The sequence below is a fragment of the Chlorocebus sabaeus genome, chromosome 7 (assembly GCF_047675955.1).
Source record: "Chlorocebus sabaeus isolate Y175 chromosome 7, mChlSab1.0.hap1, whole genome shotgun sequence".
Classification (NCBI taxonomy): Eukaryota; Metazoa; Chordata; class Mammalia; order Primates; family Cercopithecidae; genus Chlorocebus; species Chlorocebus sabaeus.
In genome coordinates this window covers 105,577,111-105,598,077 of record NC_132910.1, presented here as the reverse complement: position 1 = coordinate 105,598,077, position 20,967 = coordinate 105,577,111, and the positions used below count along the sequence as shown (strand labels likewise).

At 38.8% G+C, this 20,967-nt stretch overlaps 1 protein-coding gene and 2 non-coding genes across 5 annotated transcripts in view; all 3 read right to left on the bottom strand.

Annotated features, from left to right (window-relative positions):
- Window positions 1-11,856, bottom strand: part of RBM46 (RNA binding motif protein 46) — a 49,964-nt gene extending 38,108 nt beyond the window's left edge. For 2 of the 3 annotated variants that reach the window (XM_008000062.2, XM_008000061.3), the window contains exon 1: window positions 11,695-11,856. The gene's annotated coding sequence lies outside the window, so the exon portion shown is untranslated. Of the gene's footprint in view, window positions 1-11,454; window positions 11,623-11,694 lie in introns of those variants that run through there. The other variant, XM_037988026.2, reaches the window with a different exon arrangement.
- Window positions 2,474-2,667, bottom strand: LOC119624117 (U2 spliceosomal RNA). The gene has a single exon (XR_005240192.1). It is a non-coding gene; the product is annotated as a U2 spliceosomal RNA (small nuclear RNA).
- LOC119624110 (U2 spliceosomal RNA) lies at window positions 5,926-6,114 on the bottom strand. The gene has a single exon (XR_005240191.1). It is a non-coding gene; the product is annotated as a U2 spliceosomal RNA (small nuclear RNA).
- Window positions 11,857-20,967: the final 9,111 nt, after the last annotated feature.

Below are 20,967 nucleotides of genomic sequence, written 5' to 3'. Positions count from 1 at the left end.
TGAACTCTAAATCGAGTATTCCCTTATATATACTTATATCCTTATATGACAGAATCCATTTCAGATGCTATGACTGTTAATTCCCTCTACCTCCCTCCTGCTACCAGACATTGAGAAGGGTCTAGCCTTTCATTTCTGAATCCCAAGCACCATGCAGACTTCCTGGCATATGATTAATGTTCATTCAATGAATGAGACAGAGAAGGAGAGACATCATGATTTAACTAAAAATAATGCAACTGTGTGGGAGATGACCTGAATTACAGTTGTTGGTCAGGAGACCTTTACTTTTCTAATCTATGAAATTCCATTTTATTTCTACATTTAATGATTTGGCATATTAAATACCACATATAATGACAGGCACTTTATATACATTATCTCATTTATTCTTTTAGTAATCCTGTATGTATTTTTCTTTTCCATTTTAAAAATACGCAAATCGAGACCAAGAGAGAGTCATACTGCTATTAAATTGATAAGGTAAACATGGTATTCAAATTAGAAATCTGTTTGCCCAAATGCTGGGCTCCTAACCCCTACTTGTATTACCCTAATTTTAGATATTTAAAATTCACATCTCTGAAAAGCTATGTGATTTACTTGAGGTCATAAAACTTACAAATAGCAACTCAAGTACCTGAATCCAGATATTTTTCGTAATTTTTTTTAGATTATAACATCAAATCAATTACTCATACCTTCTTTGAAAAACTATTGCATGCTTTTTAAAACAACCCAAACACTGTATTAACTTAGATGGAAAAGTTCAGCAACAAAACTTTTTGGAAGACCCTTAATAAAAATAATTTCAGATTTATTAAGAGATATTAAAAATCATCTAATTCAACCATCCACCTGATATGTGTATCCTCTTTATATTATTGCCACATGAAGATATTCATCTTATTTTTGATTCTTACAAAGAACTCATCCTCTAGAGCAACTAAACTTTGAATAACTATTTAAGAAAGTTATTTCTTATAATGTATCATAATCTCTTTCCTGGTAACTTTCACATATCAATCCTGATTTTCACCTTCTGGCCACAGAGAACCTGCTTCTTTCATATAATGGCATTCAAAAGATGATTCAATTCCAAGTACCTGGGACTACAGTCATGCACCACCACACCCAGCTAATTTTTTATAGAGATGGTGTTTCAACATGTTGCCCAGGCTGGTCTCGAACTCTTGGGCTCAAGTGATCCACCACCTTGGCTTCCCAAAGTGCTGGAATTACAGGCGTGAGACACGGCACCTAACCTCATTATCAGCTATTTTAACCAGACACTTCCTAAACTGGCATCCCTTAAAACATTGTTCCAGAGGTGATTAACAGGTCTCCAAAATATGTTCCATATCTAAACATATCTGAGAAATCACTACACATCCCTCTTAAAAGGATCATAATGATCATCTGTGTATTTAAGGCCAAGAAAAGTTTCAGTTAAAAAGAACTTTTCAGCTTTAATTCAAGTGTTTTGGCATGATACCCTAATTGTCCTTGGCCTATCTATTACGTTTCTTTTTTTTTTTTTTTTTTTTTTTTTTTTTGAGACTCTCGCTCTGTCGCCCAGGCTGGAGTGCAGTGGCCGGATCTCAGCTCACTGCAAGCTCCACCTCCCAGGTTTACACCATTCTCCTGCCTCAGCCTCCCGAGTAGCTGGGACTACAGGCACCCGCCACCTCGCCCGGCTACTTTTTTGTATTTTTAGTAGAGACGGAGTTTCACCCTGTTAGCCAGGATGGTCTCGATCTCCTGACCTTGTGATCCGCCTGTCTCGGCCTCCCAAAGTGCTGGGATTACAGGCTTGAGCCACGGCGCCCGGCCTATCTATTACGTTTCTACAGAACCACAGGAAAATGCTACTTAACTGTTTCTTATATGACATAGTTTATGTTCTCTCATTATCCTGTCTCTTCTTCCTTCAAGTGTGGTTGGCCAAAATCGAAAACTCCAGCAGTACAGAGAAACAGCACAATGGTGCTCTACACAGCTGCATGCTATCGTCAGCTGAAATTCAGCATGCTGTCAACAAAAACCTAAAATCTGCCCTGCCCTATATCAAGTAACCAGATTTTAGAATCAACTTAATCTCATCTTATTAGATTCAACCTGCCAGTTCTTCCTACCTCCCGTCTGATCTTTTAGTCACTTGTCCCATCAATGAAATGGCTAACTTCTCCCCCTTTTCCAAGATAAAACTTTTCATGTTAGCAAACATTAAGAGCAACCTGTCCAAATATAAAGAGAAAACTTCTTAAAACTTCCCTAGTCTGACCAGTAATAGAAGTCTGCATTGTCTTAGTCAACATAGTGTCATAATTGTAATATCATAAGAATATCTACTCATCAATACAATCTGGGCCCTAAGAGTTCATTTTAACATACATTTACATTTGAAAAACGGGTATATGTGATATTCTGAAGAAACTCATTTTGCTTTTTTTTTAAAAATTTATTCCCCTGAGGGGAATGCACTGTTCCTGGAGGTACTGCGATATCAAGTTGATGAGTGGAGTGGATGGAGCAAGCTCCTATTCCCTCTCCTTGCTCAAAAAATCCATTTAAGATTTGTCCTCAGCACAACATACCAGAATCTCTGGGACACATTTAAAGCAGTATGTTGAGGGAAATTTATAGCACTAAATGCCCACAAGAGAAAGCAAGAAAGATCAAAATTGACTAGCCAACACTGCAATTAAAAGACCTAGAGAAGAGCAACCACATTCAAAAGCTAGCAGAAGGCAAGAAATAACTAAGATCAGAGCAGAACTGAAGGAGATAGAAACACAAAAAAACCCTTCAAAAATTCAATGAATCCAAGAACTGGTTTTTTGAAAAGATCAACAAAATTGACAGACCGCTAGCAAGACTAATAAAAAAGAAAAGAGAGAAGAATCAAATAGATGCAATAAAAAATGATAAAGGGGATATCACCACCAATCCCACAGAAATACAAACTACCATCAGAGAATACTATAAACACCTCTACGCAAAAAAACCTAGAAAATCTAGAAGAAAAGGATAAATTCCTGGACACATACACCCTCCCAAGACTAAACCAGGAAGAAGTTGAATCCCTGAATAGACCAATAACAGGCTCTGAAATCGAGGCAATAATTAATAGCCTACCAATCAAAAAAAGTCCAGGGCCAGACAGATTCACAGCCGAATTCTACCAGAGGTACAAAGAGGAGATGGTACCATTCCTTCTGAAACTATTCCCATCAACAGAAAAAGAGGGAATCCTCCCTAACTCATTTTATGAGGCCAGCATCATCCTGATACCAAAGCCTGGCAGAGACACAACAACAACAAAAAAGAATTTTAGACCAATATGCCTGGCGAACATCAATGCAAAAATCCTCAATAAAATACTGGCAAATCAAATCCAGCAGCACATCAAAAAGTTTATCCACCATGATCAAGTTGGCTTCATCCCTAGGATGCAAGGCTGGTTCAACATATGCAAATCAATAAACGTAATCCAGCATATAAACAGAACCAAAGACAAAAAACACATGATTATCTCAATAGATGCAGAAAAGGCTTTTGACAAAATTCAAGAGCCCTGCATGTTAAAAACTCTCAATAAACTAGGTATTGATGGGACGTATCTCAAAGTAATAAGAGCTATTTATGAGAAACCCACAGCCAATATCATACTGAATGGGCAAAAACTGGAAGCATTCCCTTTGAAAACTGGCATAAGACAGGGATGCCCTCTCTCACCACTCCTATTCAACATAGTGTTGGAAGTTCTGGCCAGGGCAATCAGGCAGGAGAAAGAAATAAAGGGTATTCAATTAGGAAAAGAGGAAGTCAAATTGTCCCTGTTTGCAGACCACATGATTGTATATTTAGAAAACCCCATCATCTCAGCCCCAAATCTCCTTAAGTTGATATGCAACTTCAGCAAAGTCTCAGGATACAAAATCAATGGCAAAACTCACAAGCATTCTTATACACCAATAACACGGAGTCAAATCATGAGTGAATTCTCATTCACAATTGCTTCAAAGAGAATAAAATACCTAGGAATCCAACTTACAAGGGATGTGAAGGACCTCTTCAACAAGAACTACAAACCACTGCTCAACGAAATAAAAGAGGACACAAACAAATGGAAGAACATTCCATGCTCATGGATAGGAAGAATCAGTATCATGAAAATGGCCATACTGTCCAAGGTAATTTATAGATTCAACCATTGTGGAAGACAGTGTGGCTATTCCTCAAGGACCTAGAACTAGAAATAACATTTGACACAGCCATCCCATTACTGGGTAAATATACCCAAAGGATTATAAATCATGCTGCTATAAGGACACATGCACACGTTTGTTTACTGCGGCACTATTCAGAATAGCAAAGAACTTGGAACCAACCCAAATGTCCATCAATGATAGACTGGATTAAGAAAATGCGGCAGCCATATGTAGAAAGCTGAAACTGGATCCCTTCCTTACACCTTACACAATAATTAATTCAAGATGGATTAAAGACTTAAATGTTAGACCTAAAACCAGAAAAATCCTAGAAGAAAACCTAGGCAATACCATTCAGGACATAGGCATGGGCAAGGACTTCATGACTAAAATACCAAAAGCAATGGGAACACAAGCCAAAATTGACAAATGGGATCTAATTAAACTAAAGAGCTTCTGCACAGCAAAAGAAACCACCATCAGAGTGAACAGGCAACCTGCAGAATGGGAGAAAATTTTTGCAATCTACCCCTCTGACAAAGGGCTAACATCCAGATCTCCAAAGAACTTAAACAAATTTACAAGAAAAAATCAACCCCATCAAAAACTGGGCAAAGGATATGAACAGACATTTCTCAAAAGAAGACATTTATGCAGCCAACAGACACATGAAAAAATGCTCATCATCACTGGCCATCAGAGAAATGCAAATCAAAACCACAATGAGATACCATCTCACACCAGTTAGAATGGCAATCATTAAAAAGTCAGAAAACAACAGGTGCTGGAGAGGATGTGGAGAAACAGGAACACTTTTACACTGCTGGTGGGATCATAAACTAAACTGGTTCAACCACTGTGGAAGACAGTGTGGCGATTCCTCAAGGATCTAGAACTAGCAATACCATTTGACTCAGCCATCCCATTACTGGGTATATACCCAAAGGATTATAAATCATGCTGCTATAAAGACACATGACCATGTATGTTTATAGCAGCACTATTCACAATAGCAAAGACTTGGAACCAACCCAAATGTCCATCAACGATAGACTGGATTAAAAAATGTGGCACATATACACCATGGAATATTATGCAGCCATAGAAAAGGATGAGTTCATGTCCTTTGCAGGGACATGGATGAAGCTGGAAACCATCATTCTGAGCAAACTATCACAAAGACAGACAACCAACCACCACATGTTCTCACTCATAGTTGGAATTGAACAATGAGAACACTTCGACACAGGGTGGGGAATATCACACACCGGGGCCTCTCGTGGGGTGGGGGGAGGGCAGAGGGATAGCATTAGGAGATATACCTAATGTACATGACCAGTTAATGGGTGTAGCACACCAACATGGCACATGTATACATATGTAATAAACCTGCATGTTGTGTACATGTACCCTAGAAGTATAATAATAAAAAAGAAAATATGGCACATATCCACCATGGAATACTATGCAGCCATAAAAAAGGATGAGTTCATGTCTTTTGTAGGCACACAGATGAAGCTGGAAACCATCATTCTGAGCAAACTATCACAAGGACAGAAAACCAAACACTGCATGTTCTCACTCACAGGTGGGAACTGAACAATGAGAACATTTGGACACAGGGTGGGGAACATCACACACTGGCGCCTGTCTTGGGGTGGGGGGAGCAGGGAGGATAGCATTAGGAGATATACCTAATGTACATGAGGAGTTAATGGGTGCAGCACACCAAAATGGCACATGTTTACATATGTAACAAACCTGCACATTGTGCACATGTACCCTAGAACTGAAAGTGTAATAAAAAAACAAAAAGATTTGTCCTCAGAAGACATATCAGATATTAAACTGGTAATAACACATACTATACTTGATCTTGACCAAAAGGCCAAGAAGCGATAGAGGCCAAGATAGAAACTCACTTATTAAAAAATAATAAATATTAAGAAATAAAGCTATATTATAAAGATCTATCTCTGGAGAAGGAAAAAATGCTATTCAGCTTTCCTCCTTTCTTGTTCCTTTCAATATGATAAGTACTATCTCATTTATCTTTATATTGTTTTTAGGTTCTCATAATTTACCAACCTCACACATTTATTGTTTTGTTTTTGTCTTCCAAGAAGGAGTCTTGCTCTGTCACCCAGGTTGGAGTACAGTGACTCTCCTTCCTCAGCCTCCCAAGTAGCTGGGACTACAGGCACGCACCACCATGCCTGGCTAATTTTTGTATTTTTAGTAGAGATGGGGTTTCACTGTATTGGCCAGGCTTGAACTCCTGACCTCGTGATCCACCTGCCTTGGCCTCCCAAAGTGCTGGGATTAAAGGTGTGAGCCATCGTGCCCGGCCTACTGGTTTTTTTTAAGTGAAGATTTAAGATGAATATCCTCACACATTTATTAAATGGCAGAAATATAAAGTAGAAAATAATTTTTATCAAGGGAAAAGTCTGTATTATCAGCTGTGTATCTTACACTACACTTCATGGAAGATTTTATGTGACACCAAATGCAACAAATAAAACAATGTACTATTAATAGATTCAGATAAAAGAAATGTTATTTTTTGTAATCAGAACCATCAAAAAGATAAAGACTGGCCAGGTACAGTAACTCATGCCTGTAATCCCAGCACTTTGGGAGGCTGAGGTGAGCAGATTGCCTGAGGGCAAGAGTTTAAGACCAGTCTGGCCAACGTGGTGAAACCCGTCTCTATTAAAAACACAAAAAATTTAGCCAGGTGTGGTGGCATGTGCCTGTAATCCCAGCTACTCGGGAGGCTGAGGCAGGGAATTCCTTGAACCAAGGAGGTGGAGACTGCAGTGAGCTGAGATCGTGCCACCGTACTGCAGTCTGGGGGACAGAACGAGACTCCATCTCAAAAAAAAAAGATAAGGACTGACTGAGCAACCAACTTTCGGTCTTTTGTCTTTTAAAAAATTCAATGTTTTCTGTCACCATTCCTTTAAAAGTAAGAGCATTTTAAATGATATAACTACCTTTCTCAACTTAACACTATTTCACTCTAGGTTTTCCCATATACCATTACTTAAGATTTTGTAGTAAGAAAATATTAGAACTGCAAGTGGACCTTAGATGACCTCCAATACTGTAGACAAGAAAACCAAAAGCAAGTATGAAGAGTCCTGCTTAAAGTCACAAAATTAGTAATCGAAAAGACCAAGGGCCCGAAACCATGGAGCCTCAGAAATTCGTAACTCTGAACTCTCTTCCATAATTTAGTTTAGAGAGTCTTCAATGGCCTCGACATCCCACAGGACATCACACTGGCCCACTACACTAAAGATCATGTTGACACAATGTGAATAGGGAATTGTGAGATTTTTTAAACAGGCTACAGGAAAAACAGTGAGAGAAAAAACAAGAATCTACTTAAAAGGCTGTTGCAAAAGTAAAATTACTTTTGCACCAGCCTTAAATATGGTTCTTTACATATGCTACTTACTGGTTATAGAAGCAATAAATATGCTCCCATTTTATCCAAAATGTAGAATTTAACTTAATAAACCAGACTTTTTTTTTTTTTTTTTTTTTTTTTTTTAAACTACAATTCATGGCTAGCTCCAAATGGCTGATTTCTGCAATCCAACCCATCCCTACAATTACCTTACAGGCCTATTTTTTGGGTTAATTCATGTCTCTAAAGTTATATTTTTAAAGAGATTATCTAGGTTCTTATGTTGAAATAACAGGCCAATCTATACACATTAAAGGCTCCTTTTACTAGAGAATGACTAGAAACATATGCTAGACTTTGTACATCTCAAGAAATCTCAATCAAAATATTATAAAAGCTTGAAATTACAGAAGTAAAAGACACACTCGAGTCACCAATCCTATACTCTTTAGAATAAAAAAGTGTTATCTCAAAGCCTCCAAAACAAAACATATGCACGTGTATAATTCACAAGTTCAAAATAACCTAACTTTATCGTATTAATTTAACAAAAGTATATTTCTAAAAGAGGCAAAATTCAAGAATAGCCAGAGAAATATAATCAAATCTAAAACAAGCATACAATACATTCATTCTAAAATACTCCAGAATCAATCTGAGAGTGACCTAAATATCCAACAAAGCACATCTGTCCTACACATTAGAGCAAAACTGACATATCAATTGAGGCTTCCAGACTCAATTTGTCCTCTGCCACTTTCAGGTGTGGAGTCGCACTCCAAAGCATTCTAAAAAACTTGTTTCCTTACCCTGTTGACCCAAGTAATCCAAGTAAGGAGGGATCCTGAGTAGGAGAATGACAAAAATGGTTTTGCAGACAAAGTGGGAATGAGAAATTAAAAGTTGTGCCATATTTAACTCCAGCTTTCAGATATGTATTTTTTTCCCTAAAAGGTGGACTTTCAAAGATTCCTCTCTAGCTCACTTTCAAAAGAAAAAAATAGAAGAAAGGAAAAAAAAACCTCTCTAAGGTATGAAGCAAAATGCCAAGACAGGATAGCAAATCATAAGTTATTGAAGTAACAATCTGAATCAAGCCTTTGTCTTTAAGTGCTCACTATATCTCCTTTAATTTTAACCTTCTTAATAATTATCAAAAATACGTGTTTTCAAATTTGTACTGCCTTTCAAAAATAGAAAGAATATTAATAAAAAAATGACAAGCACAATTTAGGAAAATATTAATGAAAATTATTTAAAGGAACTGTGTCAGCTGTATTAAAACTACTTCAATTGAAACTTCATCTTCCAAGTTACTGTAAAAATTTAGAAAGCTGTGAAAAAATGAACATTATATAATCTTACTGTTGGTTTTAAAAATTCAATGTAATAATGAAAAAAAAATAAGCATATCAAAATGTGCCTTTATAGAGGCACATTAAATCTTTATGACACTCCTTGAATTACATGGTACTAAACTCCTCATTTGTTTGTTCAGTTGTCATTGAGTACAGTACATGGAAACCACGGTTGCCAGGTCAGTGGAGGTTTTCGGTTTGTTTTTAAGCAGCAATTCGTTTTACTGACAGACTGCACTACAGCCAACATGGTTGGAAAATGAGAAGAGTTCATCAAAAGTGTGTGGATATGAAAGTCTAAAGTTATTTTGAAATAAATGTATAGATGGATCAGTTCAATTCCATCTTAAGTTGTTTTTATTAAAGAATGAGAGTACATTTTATTGCTAGAAGTTAAATATATAATGGATAAGTTTTAATATTAAGTTTAAATTTGGAATGACTTAAAACTTGAGCTACTTTAAAAAACTGTAACTAATACTTTTAAAAAGTATTGCTTTGAACACGAAGGTGTATATGCTCTTTGAATTCAGGATAAAGATATCTACATATTCTTGTCCAAATTAAGTGCACCATTCTTCACACAAGGTCTTTCATAATCTGTTATTTTAAATCTGTTACCAATTTGAACACAGAGATCATATTTTCTTGCCTCATCAACCTTCGGGTAGTAAAATGAGAAATGATATTCGGCATTAATATGCAAATCTGGGCAATTTTTACAGCAATTACTTGATTTGTATTCACAAACTCTACTTAAACTGACATGTCTTCCTTCTAACAATAAAATAACACCATTAAACCTGAGGCTTAATTTTAGTCCATAAACTGGCTTTGCTCTCGTTATCAATAATTCTTATTTCATGATATATCCAGTAATGCACACATTTTAAGTGTTGATATGTATATTTGGCAATAATATTCAAGTCCATTACTCCAATCTAAGTGAAAATTAGCAATCAAAGCAGTGCCTTAAGCAGAAAGCATTAATATTTAGTGATTGCAGCACTAATAGTCATCTTTGTCTATAAAGATGCAAACAAATTTTATTAACAATGCAAACAGATGCAGACAGATGCAAACAAAGTAGAATGTTTTAAATGTGTGCCCTGAAAACAAATTTATCATTAGACCCCCATAAGGAGATCCAAACGGAAGTCTGTCAAACTGTATATACATTATGGTGATTCTTGCAACGACAATATCTTCCCATTATTTAAATAAGCAAAATTCTACCGACACTTGAACATGACCTTTATATGTTATTCTCCTTATACATGCAACATATCCTGCTTCCTGGTTATAACGCCATTCTCAAACACAAAATCAGGCCAATTTTTAAAAACAGACAAGACTTAGAAAAAACTCCGCGGCGATGGCTCATGCCTGTAATCCCAGCACTTTGGGATCTCGAGGCGAGTGGATCATGAGGTCCAGAGAGCGAGACCATCCTGGCCAACATAGTCTCTACTAAGAATACAAATATTAGCTGGGCGTGGTGGCGCGGGCCTGTAGTCCCAGCTACTGCCGGAGGCTGAGGCAGGAGAATCACTTGAACCCGGGAGGCGGAGGTTGCAGTGAGCCGAGATCCTGCCACTGCTCTCCCGCCTGGGCGAGAGCGAGACTCCGTCTCAAAAAAAAAAAAAAAAATCTAAAACACTCCTTATGATATTTCCTCTTTGATATCTGCCTATATTAGGATTACCATATAACATAAAGGTTACGGGGAATTTATCAAGAATGTAAAGACAGTTAAAGCTTAAAGAACTTAAATATTACCTAAGCTAAATTTACACAGGAGAAAATTGGTGCCCAAATCAATCAAGGAGCTTCGCAACGTCTCAGAATATTAACGCCAGGATTATTAAATCCCGCGCCTCCTGACTCCGGGTTCTGCGATTTTTCCAGTAGCTCAAAAGAAACATTTTTAAATTAGTGGTTTAAAAACTACCAGATGTCAGGAAACAAAGGTGGTGCCACGACGTGTACTGCTGTCCGTATGTCGGGAGACTGGCGAGCTATCTTCCCTGAACACCCGCGGCCTCCCGCTGCCCACAGCCCAGCACACAGGAGGTACTCGGGGAAGAGACAGAAAAGAGACAACGGCAGAGGAAAGTTCGAGGCTAAGCCCCGTCTACTAGAACGCCATGAAAACGACGAGGAACCTGCTAAAGCTCACCCAACCTGAATTCAATTCTGAAACGCGACTGCTTAATCTCACCCAGCCGTCGGGACGCCCCAGACGGCGTCCCAAAGCCTCCAGGGGACGCGCGGGCCCAACAGCTAGGCGGCGGCCCGGGCCTGCAGCGGTCGTTGGTCCTCGGCTGGAGCGTGTCAGGAGAACACGGAAGGCAGCATAGGTGGGAAGCGGCCGGAAGGCAGCGGGGGAAAGCGGAAATAAGGCGGAGAGCGCACAGCGCCGCGCCGCCAGACGCGCCAAAAAGACTGGCCGCTGGGCCCTCACCATGCCCCGCCTGGGTGACTGCGAGGGCGCCTTCCGGCAGGATGCTGCCGGGGCGGGAGGCAGCGTTTCGGACACTTGCTCTCCCACTGCTCGACGGGGCTGGGGGAAGGACGCGAGGTGAAGCCCGCAGCCACCGCCTCCAGCTCCCACTGTGTATTCGCCGTGAGAATGAGCCGGGCACTGTCTCCAGCCGTTAGCAGTGGTTTGGTAGTGACCCCGTTTCCCCTTTCCCCTCCTCACCCCTTCGGGTCTCCAAATGTTGGTCCTAAATCTCGGGGACCAACGACCAAAAACTGCCACCACCGTTTAGGGGACCAGTCGGTCAGAGCGGGGGGTCGCCGCAGGGGGAGGGGAGCCCACCAGCAGTGCTCGCGCTAGTCCTCGTGTCTCCACTCGTTTCCCAGCGCGCACCGCGCGCAGTGGCCTAAGCAGCCCCACGAGGAGTGGTGCCTCGGCCAATCAGGAATTAGCTTCGGGGCGGGGCGAGGAGGGGAGAGTGGGGGTAAAGTTTAAATAAGGCTCTTGGGCTAGTCGAAGTGCTTGGAGTGACAGGCAGTTCGAGCAATTGGAGTGAAGAGAGCGGTTTTTAGGGTGTGGGTGGGCACGGAATAATAAATGAAGGTCCTGCTTGCATTGTTTAGGTGTTTGAAGACAAGGGCTATAATGTGAAATTCCGTAGTTAAGAGAAAACATAGATGCATCGTAATGGTTCTTTTTCTTGTTTGATGTAGTTTTCTTGTCTTAAACTGCTAGTTTGACGCAAAACAACCACGTATATCCGGTAGACCTTTGAAATTAGGGGCTGGGGGGAGGTGGGTTATAAAGCTAAAAGATGGATTTGCAAATAGGACTAAAAGTATAAAGTATAATTGATTTAAATGACTAAGAAAATGGGTTAAATTAGGAGACCTAGCAATAGGCCTGACGCTGCCACTAATCAGCTTGCAGACATATTTGGCAGAGGCAAACCGCCGAACTGGGTTCTATGCTCGTGTAAAACCAGCTTTCACAGATAGGGTTGTTCGGCATTCTGTATGCATAACTTCAATTTTGCTTCCTTTGAAGACAGCTCGAGATTGAATGCAGACAGGGAAAGAAAAAACCACCTTCAGGAACCAACTGTTTATAGATAATATTAGATTCATGGAATATTAGACAATAAAGAACCTAGCTCATGTAGATTCGCTAACAAGGAACTTCTTGCGCAGAATAATCACCGAGTAACACAGGTCTCCTTATTCCCAACCTCAAGGTTATTTCTTCCACATTAACTACTAATGTATTTTCAAGGATGTTCAAGGAACTAATGAATGTCTACCAATTTAAATTTTGTTGACAAAGTTTATTTTTAATTTTTAAATATACTACAACAGTGAGGAATTAGCAGGGACTTTGGAGCCAGACAGACCCTGTTTAAAGTGGGGATTGTGAGGATAAAATAATAAATGATATTGACAAATATTGAGCACTTTTAGATGCCAGAAACAATCCTAAGGGCTTTTCGTTTTTCATTTAATTCTCACAGTAACTTTGGTAAAGTTACTAGCCCTACTTTGCAGATGGGGAAACAGATGCAGAAACCGTAAGTAGTTTGGACAAAGTCGTATAGCAAGTAAGTGGCTCTAGTTTGAAACCTACAGACATAATTACTCTACTATACTGTCTCAAAATATGTCCAGAAACAAGTGGAAAACTTGGCATAATACTAGATGCACACTGGAAGCTCAACAAATATTTTTTGTAAGCTGTCTGCCCTTTAGTCAATGAATACAAATGTCGTTTTATATAAGATGTGTGCATTCAAAATAAAGCAACTAGGAAACCTAGACTGATAGACCTGGTTGGTTTTGTTTGACTGTCACCAATTCTCTACCTCGGAAACTGTGATTGTTATATTGATTACTATTTGTTGCTGCTCTTTTATTTCTCCAGAAAAAGATTCTCTGCATTCTTCATTTTCATGTCGGTACCTTCTCAGTTCCCAGTAATTAATTATAAATACGTGTGTTTAAGGTGAAACTAGCTGAAATGAGGTTAGGCATATTACTGTAAATTTAAAACGAGTAATTTCTAAGAATTGCTGTAAGATCACTAGGTGGAGATGTTGTGAGGTACAAAGATTGTTCTTGGAAATAGCCTAAAGGATTGTTGAACATTGCTGGTTTTCTTGTTTTCCTTTTTTTCTTTTTTTCCTCAAATATAAAGAAAACCAAATAGACAAGGGCTTCTCAACAGGCATTATAGTCAGACCATAGAACCTTGCCATAGATGAGACAGTGTTGTTTAAAGACCCTTCCCATACTTAACATAGTATGTCATTTTGGTTAGATTTCTTCTAAGTTTTTATTATCCAAAAGTTTATTAATAGGTATACTTTTCAAATGCTATAAAAACTAATTTCTGCGTGTACAATTAAAGAAATAGCCTTTAACTTTATTTCTCAAGGCTGCCAGAGAAGGAGATCCAAAATACTTTTATCAGCTAGAATTCTTCAGTAACAGATTCCAAATTAGGATTTGTTTTAAGATTATTTGAGCTTATGGGAAAAGGTAATCCAAATGAGTAAGAAGGAAGAAGATCAGCAATGTAAAGGTGTTTGTGACTAAAAAGAAAAGTTGAAAGATACTTGGCATATGAGGGAGAAAATAAAAGGAGATCTCTGCAAACACCAGAAAGAGAAATAATAGTGACTGTGTGACATGGGAAGTAAAAATTATCAATAAAAAATTGGAAGGAGCCGGGTGTGGTGGCACACACCTGTAGTCCTGACTACTCTGAGTTAGGCCGAGACAAGAGGATCGCTTAAGCCCAGGAGTTTGAGGCTGCAGTGAGCTGTGACCATGCCACAGCACTCCAGCCTGGATGATAGAGCGAAACCCTGTCTCAAAAAAAAAAAAAAAAAGGAATAGATGCAAAATACAAGTGGTTAAAAATAGTCTGAATACGTGTATTTTCCCCATATGAAATACAAGTTTTTATATTACTTGGAAGTTATTTTCATATACATTCTGCAAAATACAACCCCCCACAAAGGAAAGAGAAGCAATGGGAAATCTTTAAAATGTTTCAAATCCAACTTAGTCCTCTGTTCCATATAAATGAGCCTGTGCAGTGGTCTGGTTTATTTTCCATGTATTGGAGCTTCTTCAGCTTCCTTTATCACTGTGGCAGTGGTGACTCAGATCCACCAAAAACATGGCAACTACTTGCATGTTTATAGAATTAATGATCTGTAGCACATCACTCATGAGCAAGGAACTCTTTAATGTGGTGACTCTTCAACTGAAATATCATCTCAAACCTGTTTTGGAAGTGTGGATGTTGGGTTTTGTTTTATTTTATGTGTGTAGTAAGTATGTTTATTCTAATTCACTGACCCTTACTTTCTTATCCTGGTTTAATGCATTCTGCCTGACAGACGAATTTGAATGTTTCATTATACTGGAAGGTGAGCATCAGCACCAAGATGACTATATGTGGCGGGATGGGCGCGTTAACATTACTTTTTTCCACTTATGGTGATAAGCCATATTTACATCCTGTCAGTGTACCTCTTATGATTAACACTTCCCGAGGCAGCAAATCAGAACTTGAGATCTTCTTCACATGTAGCTAATGACCTATATATGGACCAAACCCATGACCAAGGCCTCAGTTAACGTAGGGGCAAACTAAAGGAAGTACTTGTAAAGCTAACCCTTTTCAGATTGGTATTAGTTGTTAGTTAACATCAGGATACACTTATCTAATTATTAAAAATAAATACATAAATAAACCACAATAATAGAAATAGGTGATGCCAGAGGAAATATGCTTATTTTTCCCTGAGAGATCTAGGATTAACTCACAACATAAGAAACTAATATATGTAATAAAAAATATAAGTTTCCGATAGAGAAGACTGATTAAAAGTTTAACCACTTTGGTTGAGAGAGAATGTGATTAAATCTTTCCTGTCTCATCTCAGTGGATAAGTTTGGTAGCGTGCTTCCCTGGGTAACAAGTTACAATGGAAACTAGAGCTGTAAGGCACCTTAGCAACCATTTAGCTGGGAAAGCTGAAATTAACTTGCCCCAAACCAAAAAGCCAGTTAGCAGCAATACTGGATCTCCAGCTCCTCTCTTCTAACTTTCATTCTGACACTCTGGTTCTCCCAGAAACTTTTAAATTGCATTTTAAGTTTTTTTAAGCCATCATAAATATATTCCATGAAGAAAACTATTTTGGTTGAGGACAACAAGGCCAGCATTGGTTCAGGCACTTAGGTACACCTGGCCATGAAGGATGTGTGAGGCAAAGCACTTTCTTAGAAATGACATTTCTCTCTTAGCACTCAATGGATGGCATCTTCCCTAGATGATTCTAGCTGTGACATTTTAACTCTGTCATTCATCACTGCAGAGGAAGCAGAGAGAGACTCCTGCTTGGTGCCCAAGAGGGCACTTTGCTTGCATTTCTCAAATGCAGGAAATAAGGAGAGTCCATGGAACTCGAAGGGGAAGGAGGAATGCCATTATAACCCATAAGGCGGTCTGGGTTCTAAACTAAGCATCAGATCTTTCTAATGAATCACTGTGTCTCTCTTAATTTGCATTGGTCAGCTTGTATGCACAGTCACTGGGGCATCCCTGAAATCACTGGCTTTTTATGCTTTGCCACTTTTTACTTATTCCACTCCAATTCTGATTCTTACTAAATTAGATGCATTTCTCTCAACCTGTGTCTTAACAACACTGAATTACTAAACCCTTCTGATGGAAAAAAAAGATAAAAGGCCAAAGAGCTATCTTGTTCTGCTGTCAGAATAATTAATTCAAATGTAAACTTTCAAAACATCTACAATCTGTAATTCTAGTTTTCATTAAGACTGCATCCTGTAGCCCTATGTATGTGGGCAGGCTAACCAGAATGAGTTAGAACTTCTTCTCTGGTGCAGTCCAGTAGCTCTGTGTAGAGCCAACAGAGGTCTTTAGTTCTATTAATAAATGTTATTCTATGAGATAGAATAACTCTGTAGTATGTGTTTAGTGGGGTAAAGATTGGGTGAGTAAAGGTTCAAGGGTTAAGAAGGGGAGTGATAAGTGGAATGACTATAAGATGTAAATTCAGAATGATTGCTTTGTTTAAGAACAGATATCAATGGCATAAAATTACATTAAAATTTTACATAGCTTTATTTTTTCTTACTACTTATTTACTAAATGTAGCAAATAGTTACATATATTTTATAGTTTATAGGTGTAGAAAAGCCTCATATATATGTTACATGCAGAATAGTGTAATGTAAAAAAACAAACACTGGAATTAGAGTCAGAAAAGCTATATGAAAATTTCAGCTCTTCTCTTGCCTGGTTGTGCATAGCCTTAGTCAACTCCCATAACCTCTCTGAGCTTGTTTCTACAGTCGTAAAGCGAACAGAAACCAGTTCTCTCACAGGTGTGGAGGATAACAGGAAACAGCAGGTGAAAATACTACGCGCTATACTAGCCACTTCATTGTTGGCATGTGAGATTTTGTGTCTCTTGAATTGTTTGTTTACAATAATTTTAGAAATTTAAAAAGTAAAGTACCACATACTTTATCACATCCCAAAATTTACTATTGTTAACATATGGTCATATTTGCCTTATTTTTTTTATTAAAAGAAAGTGTATAGACCACATATGATAACGTTAGACTCTCGCTTTGGCCGTCATCCCTAATCCCATTCACTCCCTTTTCCCATTGATTGGTTCATTTATTCAACATGTATTTACAGTGTGCCTACTATGTGCCAGAGGGCCTACTGTGTGCCAGGCACTGTGCTGGTTGCTAGGATGGGATTTATGTTGATCAAGACAGACAAAAATTATTCTCTTCACTTTACTCCAGCTACACTAACTCCTGAGTGTTTCTCACTATACAAGGCACAATTCTGTTTTGGAACTAATATTCTTGCTTTTCCAAGATCCTGGAATGTGCTTCCTCTGCATAGTCAAGTAGCTGGCTATTTTGCTTTTTTAAAGGCTTTATTCAAATTTCACTTCCTCAGTAAGACCTTCCATGGCCATATTATATTAATAACATCCTTCTTCTGCATCACACATACAAGGTCTATCTCTGCATTATTTTTCTCCACAGCGCTTCTCACATCTAACTCTCTATATTTCATTTATCTCATTATTATCTATCTCCCCTACTAAAAATAGGACCCAAGAGGGTGGAGATTTTTGTCTATTTTATTCATCACTTTATCCCCAGTGCCCAGTACAGTTCCATTGATAATTATTTGTCAAATGAATGAAGGAATGAAAAATCAGAGCAGTTTATTTTCCTCCCGAATTTTAATCCTCGAAGTGACCTAATGAAAGTTTAATTCCTATGTGATTTCCCAAATTACTAATATATAGACATCATTTCCATTTTTCTGCTTCTACAGAAAAGTTAGAATACATAACTTTCAAAATAGGAGTGAAATGACATTTGTAATGTCGAGAGTTTAGAGAAGTCTTTGCTAAAGTATGTTGAAATCGATGGGCATGTGACTCTAAAATTAGGTTTTAGACAATCTGTGCAGCTCTCATTAATTTATCCCTTGATGGAAATTATGGTGAAGCTTAAATTCCTGCAGATCCCAAAGGAAAATTTTCAGCCAGCCTTCTCTTTAACCTCTGGAAGTATTCTTAATACAGAGGACTTCATCTTCATTACTGGAAGAGTGGTTCAAGGGCGTATTCAACATTGCTCAACAAATCTGGAACTTTCTGATTGCTGAACATGATAGCAAGTCTAATGAGTTGTACTTTAAAACAGTTTTTGAAAAGTGATAAGGTGGAAATACAGTGGGCTTTGGAATGAGACAGGTCAAATGCTGTTAGTGTAACTTCGGACATGAATTATTTAGTTTCCTGAGTCTCCACTTTTACATCAGTCACTTTTTTTTTTAAGCAATATTGTCTACCTTGTCTGATTGTTGTCTGGAATAAGTAAGATACTGTGTCAGTCATGATGGGCAGGTTATGCTGCAATAATAGACAGTTCCACAAAATCCAGCTTAAAACAACAAAGTGTATTTCTCTCTGGAGCTGTGGTATCTGTAGCTCTGATCCCAAGCAGTTATCCTTCAGCTCTGTACTCAGGAATCAAGACTGATGGAGCATCACTGGTTGTTACATTGCAGGTTGCCATGGCAGAGAGAAAGGAGACTCTGCAGGATCCCGCATGGGTAAGTCAGTGCTAGGTTCTAAAATGGCAAGTCTTTTTCAGGTACAGACTGTGATACAGGTGGTGGTCAATTTCAGATTCACCATATATTCTAAGAAGTTGGTGCAGGGTCCGCCTCTCCCTCATGCAGGTTACCTTCTGGGACATTCCAGCATCTGCAGGGCCCTTAGGATTACATGTACCCATGTACCTGCCCCTTTCTGGCATGGAACCTGAACATGGACAATCATAGTCTGGTGGATGATCAGCCCATCTTTGATCAACTTCCAGATCTGCTGGCTGTTTGGTTGGTTTCACTGGGATCCTATGAGGCTTTTTTGTCATGGCAGAGGATGCTGGAGGCAAGCCTCTTCAGTTGCCTGAGCAATATGCATGGCTGTGGCCACAGTACTCAAAGAAAAATAACATACCTGATTTTTTTCTCTTAAAAATTACATTATCTTTTAGATAAATGAGAATCAAGCAGATTCTCCTGGAACACATCCACAGGCTAAAGGCAGAGAAGGCCTACAGGAAGCCACTGGCTAACCAGATAGGCCCCTAAGATTAAGACCAAGGAAGTACAGGAGTGCCCCCAGGAGCCGCTTCAGGCCAAGAAGGAGGTAACCAAGACTCTGTCCAAGCAGGAAGAGATCAAGTCGTGAAGGTCCCCCTCTCTTACGTAAGCACAGTGGTTGATATAGTTTGGCTCTGTGTCCCCACCCAAATCTCATTTCAAGTTGTAATCCCTGTGAGTCGAGGGAGGGTCCTGGCAGCAGGTGATTGGGTCATGGCCGCAGTTTCCCCCATGCTGCTCTCATGATAGGGAGTTCTCACAAGATCTGATGGTTTAAAAGTGGCAGGTGCCGGGCGCGGTGGCTCAAGCCTGTAATCCCAGCACTTTGGGAGGCCGAGACGGGCGGATCACGAGGTCAGGAGATCGAGACCATCCTGGCTAACATGGTGAAACGCCGTCTCTACTAAAAATACAAAAAACTAGCCGGGCGAGGTGGCGGGCGCCTGTAGTCCCAGCTACTCGGGAGGCTGAGGCAGGAGAATGGCGTGAACCTGGGAGGCGGAGCTTGCAGTGAGCTGAGATCCGGCCACTGCACTCCAGCCTGGGCGACAGAGCGAGACTCCGTCTCAAAAAAAAAAAAAAAATAAATAAATAAAAATAAAATAAAATAAAAAAAATAAAAGTGGCAGGTTCCCCTGGGCTCTCTCTTTCTCCTGCTGCTTTGTGAAGAAGGTGCTTTCTTCCCCTTCATCTTCTGCCATAATTGTAAGTTTCCTGAGGTGTCCTCAGCTATAGGGAACTGCAAGTCAATTAAACCTCTTTTTAAAATAAATTACCCAGTCTCAGGTAGTATAGCAATGTGAAAATGAGCTACTTATATCTATCAGTCACTGAGTAAAACAGGCCTTCATTTGCCGTAAGAAAAAAGATAACGTAATTAACCAAATAAATGTATGTGTTGGATTTTGTTTTAATAAGGCATGTGTGAGTTGATTATGTACCATTTGTTGTCATGTCTGAACACAGCCTCCTGTGATATGTATGCACAAGGTTAAAAAAAGCACAAAACCTAGATACTGTTTAGGCTGAGAACTAGAATGACCACAGTGGGGGTCAGCTTCTCATCTGTGGGGTGGACACTGTCGGGTAAAGTTAATAAGAAGTCACTCAGTAAAGATTTAACACTAGATTTGTCTTTACAGTAGAAACTCACCTCACTAATTCAGATTAAAAGGAGGAAAAGAGATTTTATCTTGAGAAAAAATTAAAGTATTTTATATGTCCAGACTAATAATAAGCATTTACAATTTTATACAGAAATTTGAACAATAAATTCTGACCAAATGGCTTCTTTTGAGAACAGATTTATTGAATACATAAGAGTGATTTACAGTTAGCATACTTGCAAGTAAATGGGTATAAATAAATGACTTCTTTAGAAGTGTTTGGGATCCTTAAATGATTGTCTAAAGTAATTTAAATATTCTGTCTTATACCCTTGGGCATGCTACTGATTTTTTAAAACTCTTGCAGAATTAAACCTTAGCCCATCCCTGTCAGGCATGTCACAAAATACAAATTGTTGAGGTCTGAATTAATGAGACTTTAGGTATATCAGTACATAATTTAAAGCCACTATGTTACCGGTGTTAATAGTGACAAGGGAATAAGCAAATTGAATGTGTTACCAATTGTTAATTCATACTGAGGTTGCCAATTTGCAGATTAAGAACTTAATAGAGGAAGTAGGGATTTAACACAATAGGAGAAGATACTGTATGAGTTCTTTTATTTTTTCCCTTTCCCATCTCC